At 42.3% G+C, this 13,006-nt stretch overlaps 1 long non-coding RNA gene across 1 annotated transcript in view; it reads right to left on the reverse strand.

Moving 5' to 3' along the window:
- LOC139550916 (uncharacterized) overlaps nucleotides 1-4,359 on the reverse strand; it is a 45,864-nt gene extending 41,505 nt beyond the window's left edge. The window contains exon 1 of the long non-coding RNA XR_011670152.1: nucleotides 4,158-4,359. This is a non-coding gene — a long non-coding RNA (uncharacterized lncRNA). The remainder of the gene's footprint in view (nucleotides 1-4,157) is intronic.
- Nucleotides 4,360-13,006: the final 8,647 nt, after the last annotated feature.

Raw genomic sequence — 13,006 nt, forward strand, 5'->3', positions numbered from 1 at the left:
GTTGATGAAATTACTAGTTTATATAGCGTGTCCTGCGTTGCATATAATCGATGCGGTGCGCATTCGCAGGAAAATGACTTGTACCAACGTGTACCTAACCATAAACATCAATGCCTTTCTTAAAATCAATACACAGAAGTATATATTTTTAAACCTGCATATTTAGCTAAAAGAAATCCAGGTTAGCAGGCAATATTAACGAGGTGAAATTGTGTCACTTCTTATATGCGATAATAATAAACGTTTTGTTTTCGAAATGATAGTTTCCGGATTCGACCATATTAATGACCAAAGGCTCGTATTTCTGTGTGTTATTATGTTATAATTAAATCTATGATTTGATATTTGATAGAGCAGTCTGACTGAGCGATGGTAGGCAGCAGCAGGCTCGTAAGCATTCATTCAAACAGCACTTTAGTGCGTTATGAGTTTGAGTTTGAGTTTATTTTTATTTTTACAGGGACAGTGCACATTAATCAACGTTTCAGTAAAAGTGCCGGTTTTAGCCAGCCGGCTAATTTTCAACCGCAGTCCCTGGGCAGGTTATTAAAAACAATTACAATATAGACAATAGCAACATAGAACAAGCAAGACATAGCAACATAGGACAAGCAAGACATAGCATACAGACAGCAGCTCTTCACTGTGCTTCAAGCATTGCGCTGTTTATGACTTCAAGCCTATCAACTCCCGAGATTAGGCTGGTGTAACCGATGTGAAATGGCCAGCTAGTTAGCGGGGTGCACGCTAATAGCGTTTCAAACGTCACTCGCTCTGATGGGTCACCATGCTCTGCATGGGTAACGCTGCTTCGAGGGTGGCTGTTGTCAATGTGTTCCTGGTTCGAGCCCAGGTAGGAGCGAGGAGAGGGACGGAAGCTATACTGTTACACTGGCAATACTAAAGTGCCTATAAGAACTTCCAATAGTCAAAGGTATATGGAATACAAATGGTATAGAGAGAAATAGTCCTATAAATACTATATTAACTACAACCTAAAACCTCTTACCTTGGAATATTGAAGACTCATGTTAAAAGGAACCACAAGCTTTCATATGTTCTCATGTTCTGAGCAAGGAACTTAAACGTTAGCTTTTTTACATGGCACATGTTGCACTTTTACTTTCTTCTCCAACACTTTGTTTTTGCATTATTTAAACCAAATTGAACATGTTTCATTATTTATTTGAGGTTAAATGAATTTTTATTGATGTATTATATTAAGTTAAAATAAGTGTTCATTCAGTATTGTTGTAATTGTCATTATTACAAATACATTTTAAAAACCGGCCGATTAATCGGTATCGGCTTTTTTGGTCCTCCAATAATCGGTATCGGCGTTGAAAAATCATAATCGGTCGACCTCTACTTCTGACCCACTGGAATTGTGATACAGTGAGTTATAAGTGAAATAATCTGTCTGTAGACAATTGTTGGAAAAATGACTTGCGTCATGCACAAAGTAGATGTCCTAACTGACTTGCCAAAACTATAGTTTGTTAACAAGAAATTTGTGGAGTGGTTGAAAACAAGTTTTAATGACTCCAATCTAAGTGTATGTAAACTTCTGACTTCAACTGTATGTATGTAGCTAGTGAGCTAAGCTGTAGCATTAGCAATGTCTTTCAAAAGGAGACAACTCACAAATGCGGAAATTCTGGAGATTTTTTTTTAAATTCTGACAATGAGTCTGAAAGTCAGGAATCAGATTCTGACAGTGACAGTGAGGAGCTGCCCCCAACCTTTCAGCCATTGAGAACCCTGAATCTGAGGACCACTTGGGGGCAGTTATTGTTCAGTCACAGCATGAATATGAAATATGGGTTATGCATATTCCGTTTTTTTCCTCTAGTAAAACAAGTTTTTGTTGTTGTTGTTCAACCAACCACAACCAATACTGCAATAAAATAGATGACTATTACATATTGGCATACAGTATGTGTTTTCTTGCTGTGTTTTCATCCAGTAAAACTGTTAAGGAGTGTACGCTAGCATACAAAGCTGGCCTCAACCTTCAGCTTGTAAGATGTCCAGCTCCAGTTCCAGTTATGATATTGGCAAATACTGTTTGTGGTTTCTGAAAGTACAGAATAAAGGGGAATTATTAGTAATTAGAATACAATATAAGGATATAGCAATAAAACAATATTACAAAGAAGTAGCATAATAAACAATGCTATGAAAATAGTATATTGCATTGACAAAATCACAAATTTGAGTTAAAACAGTAAGAAACAGCAACTTTTGAGCTCCACAAGGGGGCAAGGCAGGGCAGAACAGCGCTGTGTTAAATATGCCAAATGAAAACAAACCATTGTCATATAATTTTTATTTAACTAGGCAAGTCACTTAACATCAAATTGTTATTTACAACGACGCTAGGCCAATTGTGCACCGCTCTATGGGACTCCCTGTCACGGCCAGTTGTGATACAGTCTGGATTCGAACCAGGGTTGGGAGTCGCAAGGCCTGGGTAACTTCAAAATACAACACATGCTAATACTTCTCTGACGCAATTAGCATTGTTTTACAGAGCTAATAGAATAATGTAGCTAGCTAACGTTACATAAGCACGATTGAATATAATTCCATAAAGGTTCTGAAATTAGTAACGTTACCTCGCGTGTCCACGGTTATAAGGAATATACACAAATATATTATGCTCCATACATACAGTGAGCTACAGTAGAAACGGCATAACAAGACATACAGAAACTATTATAACGTAATAAGGCACTTACTTTAATAGAAACGCAGCCTGGATTTGAACCAGGGTGTTTGTAGTGACGCCTCTAGCACTGAGATGCTGTGCCTTTGGCCGCTGCGCCACTTGGGAGTCATAAGGCCAGGGTAGCTTCAAAATACAACACAAGCTAATACTTCTCTGAATTAGCATTGTTTTACAGAGCTAAGAGAAGAATGTAGCTAGCTACATAAGCACGATTGAATATAACACCATCAAGGTTATGAAATGAGTAACGTTACCTTGCGTGTATAAGGAATATATATACACAAATATATGATGCTCCATACATACCGTGAGCTACAGTAGAAACAACATTCAGAAACTATTATAACGTAATAAGGCACTTTCTTTGATAGAAACGCACACATTTCCAAAGTTATTATTAGTAATGAAAACAACAATGACCGCGATGCGGGCAACAGACGGAAAATGTGAACACGTGTGTGCAGATCCCGTTCTGACCGGAGATGCACAAATGTCTACAGACTTAAAGTGCGCAAACAATTGGGAAGTGCTTGGGGAATTTTGTCTGGTCAGAAATGTCCCAAAAATGTATCGTCCACAAAAGTAAAAATGACTATTTTTATGTGAATGAATGAAGAGGCAGAACACACCTCAATTCAAACTGTTCTTAGAAAATAAAAACTTATTAGAAAATCATTTGAAATTGACAAGTTGAAACAACCGATAAATAAAAACTTTATGCGTGCATTGGTTTGAGGGCAGCGCTGGTTAAAGGGGTGGCAGGGAGCTTAGTGTTTAGAGCGTTGGGCCAGTAACCGAAAGGTTGCTAGATCGAATCCCTGAGCTGACAAGGTAAAAATCTGTTGTTATGCCCCCCAACAAGGCAGTTAACCCTGGTCCTAGGCTGTCATTGTAAAGAAGAATTTGTTATTAATAGCCTAGATAAATAAAAAATGTACTGTTGTGTAACAATCACATTCTGGAATGGAGAGAACATTCTAACATCACGTGCATGAAAAACTCATGCTGGGGCAACCGTTACAGATACTTGGAACTCATGTATGAAAGGTTAAAAAGGCACACCTGTTAACTGAAATGCATTTCAGGTGACTACCTCATGAAGCTGGTTGAGAGAATGCCAAGACTCTCAAATATACTTAGATTTGTTGAACACTTTTTTGATTACTACATGATTCCATATGTGTTATTTCACAGTTCACTATTATTCTACAATGTAGAAAATAGTAAAAAATAAAGAAAAACCCCTGAATGAGAAGGTGTTTTAAAACTTTTGACGGGTAGTGTACATATAAAGTGGTCAGAACAGTATCTAACATTATTAAAGTGACCAGTGTTCAATGATTCTATGTGCATAGGTCTTCAATCTCTAAAATGCAGCGTAGTGGTAGCTGGCTAGTTCATTCTAAATTGTTTTCAAGGTACTTACAGCAAGAGTAATTACTTGTCGGCTGACTCTTCTTAGCTTCCTTCCTCAGCTCAAATTGATGAGCCATTTACATAAGCTAAGCAGGAAAGAAAATCGCAGGAATTCAGCAAATGAGCTGAAATTGATGAGCGAACGTATACGCGCAAGAAAATGAGACAAGCAGCAGGAATTGAGCAACCAATGCAGTAGACTGTTTCTGGGAATCTGAAGGGAACAGCGGCAGGATTTTTCTCAGAGGTGTCAAGACAGTAATTAACAGAACAGTCATTCTGGGGGTAATTCTTCAGGAATTCACCAAAGGCGCAAAAGCAGTATATCATCCCTTAAAGACAAGGAAAGAGTGATTACTTATCGGGTGACTCTTCTTCCTTCCTCAGCTCAAATTGATATGCAATTTATATAAGCTAAGCAGGAAAGAAAACAGCAGGAATTGAGCAGACTGTTTCTGGACACCTGAATGAAATATTGGCAGGATTGGCAGGTGTCAAGACAGTAATTAACAGGACAGTCATTCTGGAGCTAATTCTTCAGGAATTCACCAAAGGCGCAAAACATGATCCACTTCTTATGGAACTTCATGTATGGAACTCCACGTCTCTTATTGAACTCCAGAAGCACATCAAGTTCATTTCAATTCCCTGTAAGGACACATCAATTATCCAACCATTAACACCTTGGATTCAACTGATAAAGATAATTGTCCAAATAACGCCCTATTCATTCACTTGCTGTATTAAATGACAGACTTGATATGATAAGTGGAAAGGTGTGAAATTATCTTGTTAAACTGTCAATTACAGTTATCTTGAAACTGATCTGTTCAAGCTCTTTAGTAATACTCTTCTGTAACGCTGCTATGATACATAACAAAAACAGTTTTTAAAACAGTTTTATAACACTAGCCTATGAATCAGTTCTTTCCATTCTAAATATCGTTGATGCTATTAAAATCACCAAAAGTTGTTCATCATTGGCCAACTTTAAAACTTTTACAATTGTATAGTTCAGTAATAATAGCCTTCTCCATGCTTTATGGCTGCACTCATCCTGACAATGTGTCACAACTTATATGTCCACACGAGTCCATATTCCTTACAGAAAGCCTTTGTTGAACTGAACTGAACTGAAATTGGAACTTAATGCAGGTAAAATAAAGTATATGTTATTTTCAAAGTCAAGCAAAAATGTATCTGATAGAGCCTTCATTGATTGTGTCCCTACTCATAAATAGCAAGGCATCTGAATTGATGAAAGCTTGGCTTCAAAAAGCATGTTGATGAGTTAGTTAAGAAGTTAAGAATTAAAATATGCTTATTTTATAGGAATAGGCAGAGGCCTCATGCCCATAGGGGTCACAAGGGAACATTTTTTAAATACCTTTAAATAAAATATTCAGATGTTAAATGAATTACTAAACTTAATTTTTAAGCCTGCGTTATATCAGAATTATTTATAAAAATATCTTTCAGATGTATTTTACGAAGGGGGCACACTGACTGGACCAGGCAAAGAGTGCCCCTACTATTCTCCCTAGTAAGTGGTTCCTTCCTAGGTGCACCACATAGCAAAGATATGCTTGGCAGGATGCTAGAAACTTTAGTGTACATGCAGATCGTCAATGGAGGAGGAGAGAGAGTGTCAAGTGACGCACACAGCGTTTGATTTGATTTTAACTGCCAGTGATGGGCAGGAGTCGCAGGAAGTATGTTTGTTCATGAATTTGATCAAGCTATGTAGCATATTCATTCCATCTTGACAGATAAATACAACTAACATGTTTTGTTGTTTCTCTGTAACCTAGCAATGTTATGAAGTTGGCTTTAGCTAGCCAGCTATATATGTTCCCAATTTCCATTCAGGTGTTTAAAAATGCAAAATTCTCTATATTCCAGCCACCCCTACTCACCCTCATGTACTTTGTGCCCCCTTTAAAATAATGGGTGCATGACGCCCCCCGCCTTTCTTTAAATAGCAGAAAACGAATAATTCATTTGACATTAATTTCAGTCTTAGACTATGACGATATCGTCTATATGAATGCATCTGCCTGTCACGCCCTGGCCTTAGTTATCTTTGTTTTCTTTATTATTTTAGTTAGGTCAGGGTGTGACAGCGGGGATGTTTGTGTGTTTTTGTCTAGTCTAGGGTGTTTGTATTGCCTAGGGGGTTTTGTAGAGTTCATGGGGTTGTGTTCAGTGTAGGTGTTTATGTAAGTCTATGGTTGCCTGGATTGGTTCTCAATCAGAGACAGCTGTCTATCGTTGTCTCTGATTGGGAGCCATATTTAAGGCAGCCATAGGCATTAGGTAGGTTGTGGGTAATTGTCTATGTTTGACGTTAGTAGCTTGTGTCTGCACTTTCGTTTGTTAGCTTCACGGTCGTTTGTTGTTTTGTCTAGTTTGTATTAGTGTTCGTGTTCGTTTCATCTTCAAATAAATAGAAGATGTATTTATATCACGCTGCGCCTTGGTCCTCTCTTTCACCTAAAGACGATCGTGACACTGCCACTGTGTTGAAGCCACTGGACGCCGTTTATCATAGCGCATTACCCTTTATTACAGGCTATGTCACGTTCTGACCTTAGTTCCTTTTTTATGTCTTTATTTTAGTTGGTCAGGGCGTGAGTTGGGGTGGGCATTCTATGTTTTTCTATGTTTTGTTCTGTTATATTTCTATGTGTTTGGCCTAGTATGGTTCTCAATCAGAGGCAGGTGTCAGTCGTTGTCTCTGATTGGGAGCCATATTTAGGTAGCCTGTTTTCTATTGTGTTTGGTGGGTGGTTGTTTCCTGTTTCAGTGTTTGCATCATACGGGACTGTTTCGGTTGTTTGTTCGTGTTTTGTTATTTTTGTTCTGTGTTCATTTTGATTTATTAAAAATCTATTATGGACACTTACCACGCTGCACATTGGTCCGATCCTTCATACTCCTCGTCTGGAGAGGAGGAAAATCGTTACAGGCTATTGTTTCAGCACACATCACTGCACTCTGTATCAGAAAGACAGCTGAATGTGTCACGATTGTCGTAATGTGGAAGAGAGGAGGACCAAGGCGCAGCGTGATATGAATACATCTTCTATTTATTTATGAAGATGAACACTAAACAAACTATACAAAATAACAAAACGAACGTGAAGCTATCATACAAAAGTGCAGACACAGGCAACTAGACATAGACAATAACCCACAACCCACAATACAAAACAGGCTACCTAAATATGGTTCCCAATCAGAGACAACGCAAAACACCTGTCTCTGATTGAGAACCATATCAGGCCAAACACATGGAAATAGACAAACCAGACATACAACATAGAATGCCCACTCAGATCACACCCTGACCAAACAAAACATAAAACACACAAAGCAAACTATGGTCAGGGCGTGACAGTACCCCCCCCTCAAGGTACGGACTCCGGCCGCAAAAAACTAAACCTATAGGGGAGGGTCTGGGTGGGCATCTGTCCGCGGTGGCGGCTCCGGCGCGGGACGTGGACCCCACTCCACCATAGTCATAACCCGCTTTGGTGGCGCCTCTGGAGCGGGGACCCTTGCAGCGGGTCCCGGACTGAAGACCATCCTAGAGGGCGCCCCTGGACGGAGGGGCAGCTCCGGACTGAGGGGCAGCTCCGGACAGAGGGGCAGCTCCGTACAGAGGGGCAGCTCCGGACTGAGGGGCAGCTCAGGACTGAGGGGCAGCTCCGGACTGAGGGGCAGCTCCGGACTGAGGGGCAGCTCCGGACTGAGGGGCAGCTCCGGACTGAGGGGTAGCTCCGGACTGAGGGGCAGCTCCGGACTGAGGGGCAGCTCAGGACTGAGGGGCATCTCCGGACTGACGGGCATCTCCGGACTGACGGGAAACTCCGGACTGAGGGGCAACTCCGGACTGAGGGGCAGCTCAGGACTGAGGGTAGCTCCGGACTGAGGGGCAGCTCCGGACTGAGGGGCAGCTCCGGACTGAGGGGCAGCTTAGGACTGAGGGGCAGCTCAGGACTGAGGGGCAGCTCCGGACTGACGGGCAGCTCCGGACTGAAAGGCGGCTCTGGCAGCTCCTGACTGGCGGGCGGCTCTGGCAGCTCCTGACTGGCGGGCGGCTCTGGCAGCTCCTGACTGGCGGGCGGCTCTGGCGGCTCCTGACTGGCGGGCGGCTCTGGCGGCTCCTGACTGCCGGATGGCTCTAACGACTCAGGACAGACGAGCAGCTCAGGCGGCGCTGGACAGACGGGCAGCTCATGCGGCGCTGGACAGACGGGCAGCTCAGGCGGCGCTGGACAGACGGGCAGCTCAGGCGGCGCTGGACAGACGGGCAGCTCAGGCGGCGCTGGACAGACGGGCAGCTCAGGCGGGGCTGGACAGACGGGCAGCTCAGGCGTGCCGAGGCGCACTGTAGGCCTGGTGCGTGGTGCCGGAACTGGTGGTACCGGGCTGGGGACACGCACCTCAAGGCGAGTGCGGGGAGAAGGATCAGGGCATACTGGACTGCCGAGGCGCACTATAAGCCTGGTGCGTGGTGCCGGCACTGGTGGTACTGGGACGGGGACACGCAACTCCGGGCGAGTGCGCGGAGGAGAAACAGGGTGTACAGGGCTCTGGAGACGCACAGGAAGCCTGGTGCGTGGTGTAGGCACTGGTGGTACTGGACTGGTGCGAGGGGCTGTCACAGGCGGACTGGTGTGTGGAGAAGGCACCGGATAAACCGGACCGTGGAGGTGCACTACAGGTCTCGAGCACCGAGCCTGCCCAACCCTACCTGGCTGAATGCTCCCCGTAGCCAGGCCAGTGCGGCGAGGTGGAATAGCCCGCACTGGGCTGTGCTGGCGAACCGGGGACACCATGCGTAGGGCTGGTGCTATGTACCCCGGCCTAAGGAGACGCACTGGTGACCAGATCCGTAGAGCCGGTTTCATGGCACCTGGCTCGATGCCCAATCTAGCCCGGCCGATATGAGGTGCTGTTATGTACCGCACCGGGCTATGCCTGCGCACCAGGGACACCGTGCGCATCTCTGCATAACACGGTGCCTGCCCGGTCGCTCTCTCTCCACGGTAAGCACGGGGAGTTGGCTCAGGTCTCCTACCTGGCTTAGCCACATTCCCCGTGTGCCCCCCCCCAATACATTTTTGGGGCTGCCTCTCTGGCTTCCAGCCGCGCTTACACGCAGCCTCCTCATACCGCCGCCTCCACGCTTTCGCTGCCTCCAGCTCAGCTTTTGGGCGGCGATATTCACCAGCCTGTGCCCAGGGTCCCTTACCGTCCAGAATCTCCTCCCAAGTCCATTTCTCCACAAAGCGCTGTTCCTCCATTTCACGCTGCTTGGTCCATTGATGGTGGGTTATTCTGTCACGTTCGTTGTATGGTGGAAGAGAGGAGGATCAAGGCGCAGCGTGATATGAATATATCTTCTATTTATTTATGAAGATGAACACTAAACAAACTATACAAAATAACAAAACGAACGTGAAGCTATCATACAAAAGTGCAGACACAGGCAACTAGACATAGACAATAACCCACAACCCACAATACAAAACAGGCTACCTAAATATGGTTCCCAATCAGAGACAATGCAAAACACCTGTCTCTGATTGAGAACCATATCAGGCCAAACACATAGAAATAGACAAACCAGACTTACAACATAGAATGCCAACTCAGATCACACCCTGACCAAACAAAACATAAAACATACAAAGCAAACTATGGTCAGGGCGTGACAGAATGAGGACCTTTTAAGGAAGAAATGTGTTTGTTTCTAATGATTCTATGCTTGGTCTTATGTTTTAGCCTTTCTATTGTGTGTGTGTTTTTTTGCCTGCTTATGTATTTTGTAAGTTAATAACTATGTATTTTTTCTATGTTTTGTAACTTTCCCCAGGAAAGTTCCCCACTTTTCCATTGCTGTAAATGAGAATGTATTCTCAGTCAACTCACCGAGTAAAGTAAGGAATAAATCAAAAATGTATATAAGGCGATATTCTGGGTACATAGATATTTCTGCAATTCTGGGTGAACAAATGTGAGGCAAGGGAAGTTTTTTTTATTGGCTCAAGGTCTTAATTGTTTTCTTGTTTTTCTTGTTTTAGAAAAACACAGGACATTGCATTCATAGACAACTATTGTTACACCTCTGGTGTGTAATAACGCATGCACTTTTCCCTTCAGGAACCATACTGATCATTTTTACACCTCTTAATTGTTTTTTAATTATTTAGTGTTTTTATTATTTTATTTTAAATTGAATGTACATTTGAAATGTATGTAGAATTAAAATGTACGTTTAAGATGACATGAACAATTATGGTTAGAGTAGGATTAGGGTAAGAGTTAAGGTTAGGGTTAGTGGATAGTTAGTTGAAATGTTGTTGACAGTTAGTTGAACATCTACAAGCCATCTATTTGGGACCATCCAAATAAAGTGCTAGCATTTAATCTATACAGTCTCTATGGTATAACCCTATTGTAGTTCATGGTCTAATTAGACAAGGCAAGCCACTCTCTTCAATCACACTGGTAACATGACATGATGCCTTCAGCTATTGAAGAAGACAGACATGATGCAAGAAAACAGTCTATGAATAAGGTCACCCAGGAACATTCAATGTCGTCTTGGTAAGCAACTCCAGTGTATATTTGGCCTTGTGTTTTAGGTTATTGTCTTGCTGAAAGGTGAATTTGTCTCCTAGTGTCTGTTGGAAGACAGAGTGAACCAGATTTTACTCTAGGATTTTGTCTGTGCTTAGCTCTATTCCGTTTCTTTTTATCAACAAAAAAAACTCCCTAGTCCTTGCCGATGACAAGCATACCCATAACATGATGCAGCCACCACCATGCTTGAAAATATGAAGAGTGGCACTCAGTTATGTGCTGTGTTGGATTTCCCCTAAACATAACGCTTGGTATTCAGGACATGAAGTTAATTTCTTAGCGCAATACTTTAGTGCCTTATTGCAAATAGGATGCTTTTTTTTTTTTATTCTCCGTACAGGCTTCCTTCTTTGCACTCTGTCATTATGGTTGGTATTATGGAGTAACTACAATGTTGTTGATCCAACCTCAGTTTTCTCCTATCACAGCCATTAAACTCTGTAACTGTTTCAAAGTCACCATTGGCCTCATGGTGAAATCCCTGAGTGGTTTCCTTCCTGTCCGGCAACTGAGTTAGGAAGGACACCTGTATCTTTATAGTGACTGGACACCATCCAAAGTGTAATTAATAACGTCACCATGCTCAAAGAGATATTCAATGTCTGCAATAGGTGCTCCGGGTCTTTGTGGTCGAATCTGTGTTGGAAACCCACTGCTCGACTGAGGGACCTTACAGATAATTGTATGTGTGGGGTACAGAGATGAGGTAGTCATTCAAAAATCCTGTTAAACACTGTAATTACATACAGAGTGAGTCCATGAAACGTATTATGTGACTTAAGCAAACTTTTACTCCTGAACTTATTTAGGCTTGCCATAACAAAGGGATTGGATACTTATTGACTGTGCACACCACAAGGGATCTTAAGCTAGTGTCCCATTAGTAAATAATGAGCCTGAAGACAGCTAAGGAGAGTGAATGAGCACACAGTCAAAAGTATTTGTCCTTTCATGCTATGAGGGATGTCTCCTTTTCATTTTAGTGTAGGCCTACATGAGTTCTTTCAAACAGGTGAACAGGTGAACTGTGGCAAAAGGAACTTGAAAGGCTAGACTACAGACGTTTTTGAATTTGTTGAAATGATTCAGGGGTTGAGTAAGCTTCAATGTGATGATGATGATAATGATTATTATTACTATTATGAGACATGAAATCTGAATGAAAAGATGGAGATGATACGTACAGTGCCTTCAGAAAGTATTCACACCCCTTGACTTTTTCCACATGTTGTTGTGTTACAACCTGAATTTAGAATTGATTCATTGAGATTTTGTGTCACTGGCCCCATAATGTCAAAATGGAATAAAGTTTTTATTATTTCAAATTAATAAAAAATTAAAAGCTAGAAACTTTTGTTCCTAAGGTGAAAGTCAGTGATCTGGGCCCACACTTGACCCGTCAGCGCACTTACAGTACCATCACTTATATTGTACACACCCAAAGCACACGAGACAGACACAGAACACGAGACAGACACGGAACACGAGACACACGATAAAAACCCATTTTTATCTATTGTAAAAGAGTATCACTGTATTTCCGAGAATACTGTACTGTATGTAATACAATAAATCCAAAGGCTCCTGGTTAGCCTTAAGCCTCGTGCTCTAACCCCTATCCTCTCTGTCTGCACTTCTAGGAGTCACCATATGCTGCCTGTCACTCACAGAGCTAAGAAGTCAGCAGCCCTATATACATAAATACCAACCGTATTTCAGGTTGGCCTCCCCATTGCGCTGGTGTCTGGGACCTCAAGATGTATGCCCTTGATGAACTCAAACCCAGAAGGCAGTGGCATAATGATGGACTTAAGGCCCAACCAAAGTCAAGGCTTCAGGAATGATGTGTATTCAGTTTGATGTTCCATATTTTTCCATAGTAGGTCTGACATACAGAGGCGGACGTAGTTCTATGTTTCTCCAGTTTCTAATGTAATGGGCCCCCACCAACTGATTCTGAATGCAAATCTGATGATTAAACAGCTTTATAGGGCATATACACTGTATAATTGCCTAAAATGAAACACTTATATGAAATAGGTATTTTTTAATTGTGGGATAATAATAATCATAGCAGTTCATGTACAAGGGGAAAATTGCCCTTTTTAGGGTCCTCACCTGTTGAAATGTGTTAAATGGATCTGTGAGATCCATGTAAAGGTTGGGCCCCCCAGATAGAATATGAACACTTCAGAGAAATATGAA

The sequence above is a fragment of the Salvelinus alpinus genome, chromosome 2, assembly GCF_045679555.1.
Source record: "Salvelinus alpinus chromosome 2, SLU_Salpinus.1, whole genome shotgun sequence".
In the NCBI taxonomy this organism is placed as follows: Eukaryota; Metazoa; Chordata; class Actinopteri; order Salmoniformes; family Salmonidae; genus Salvelinus; species Salvelinus alpinus.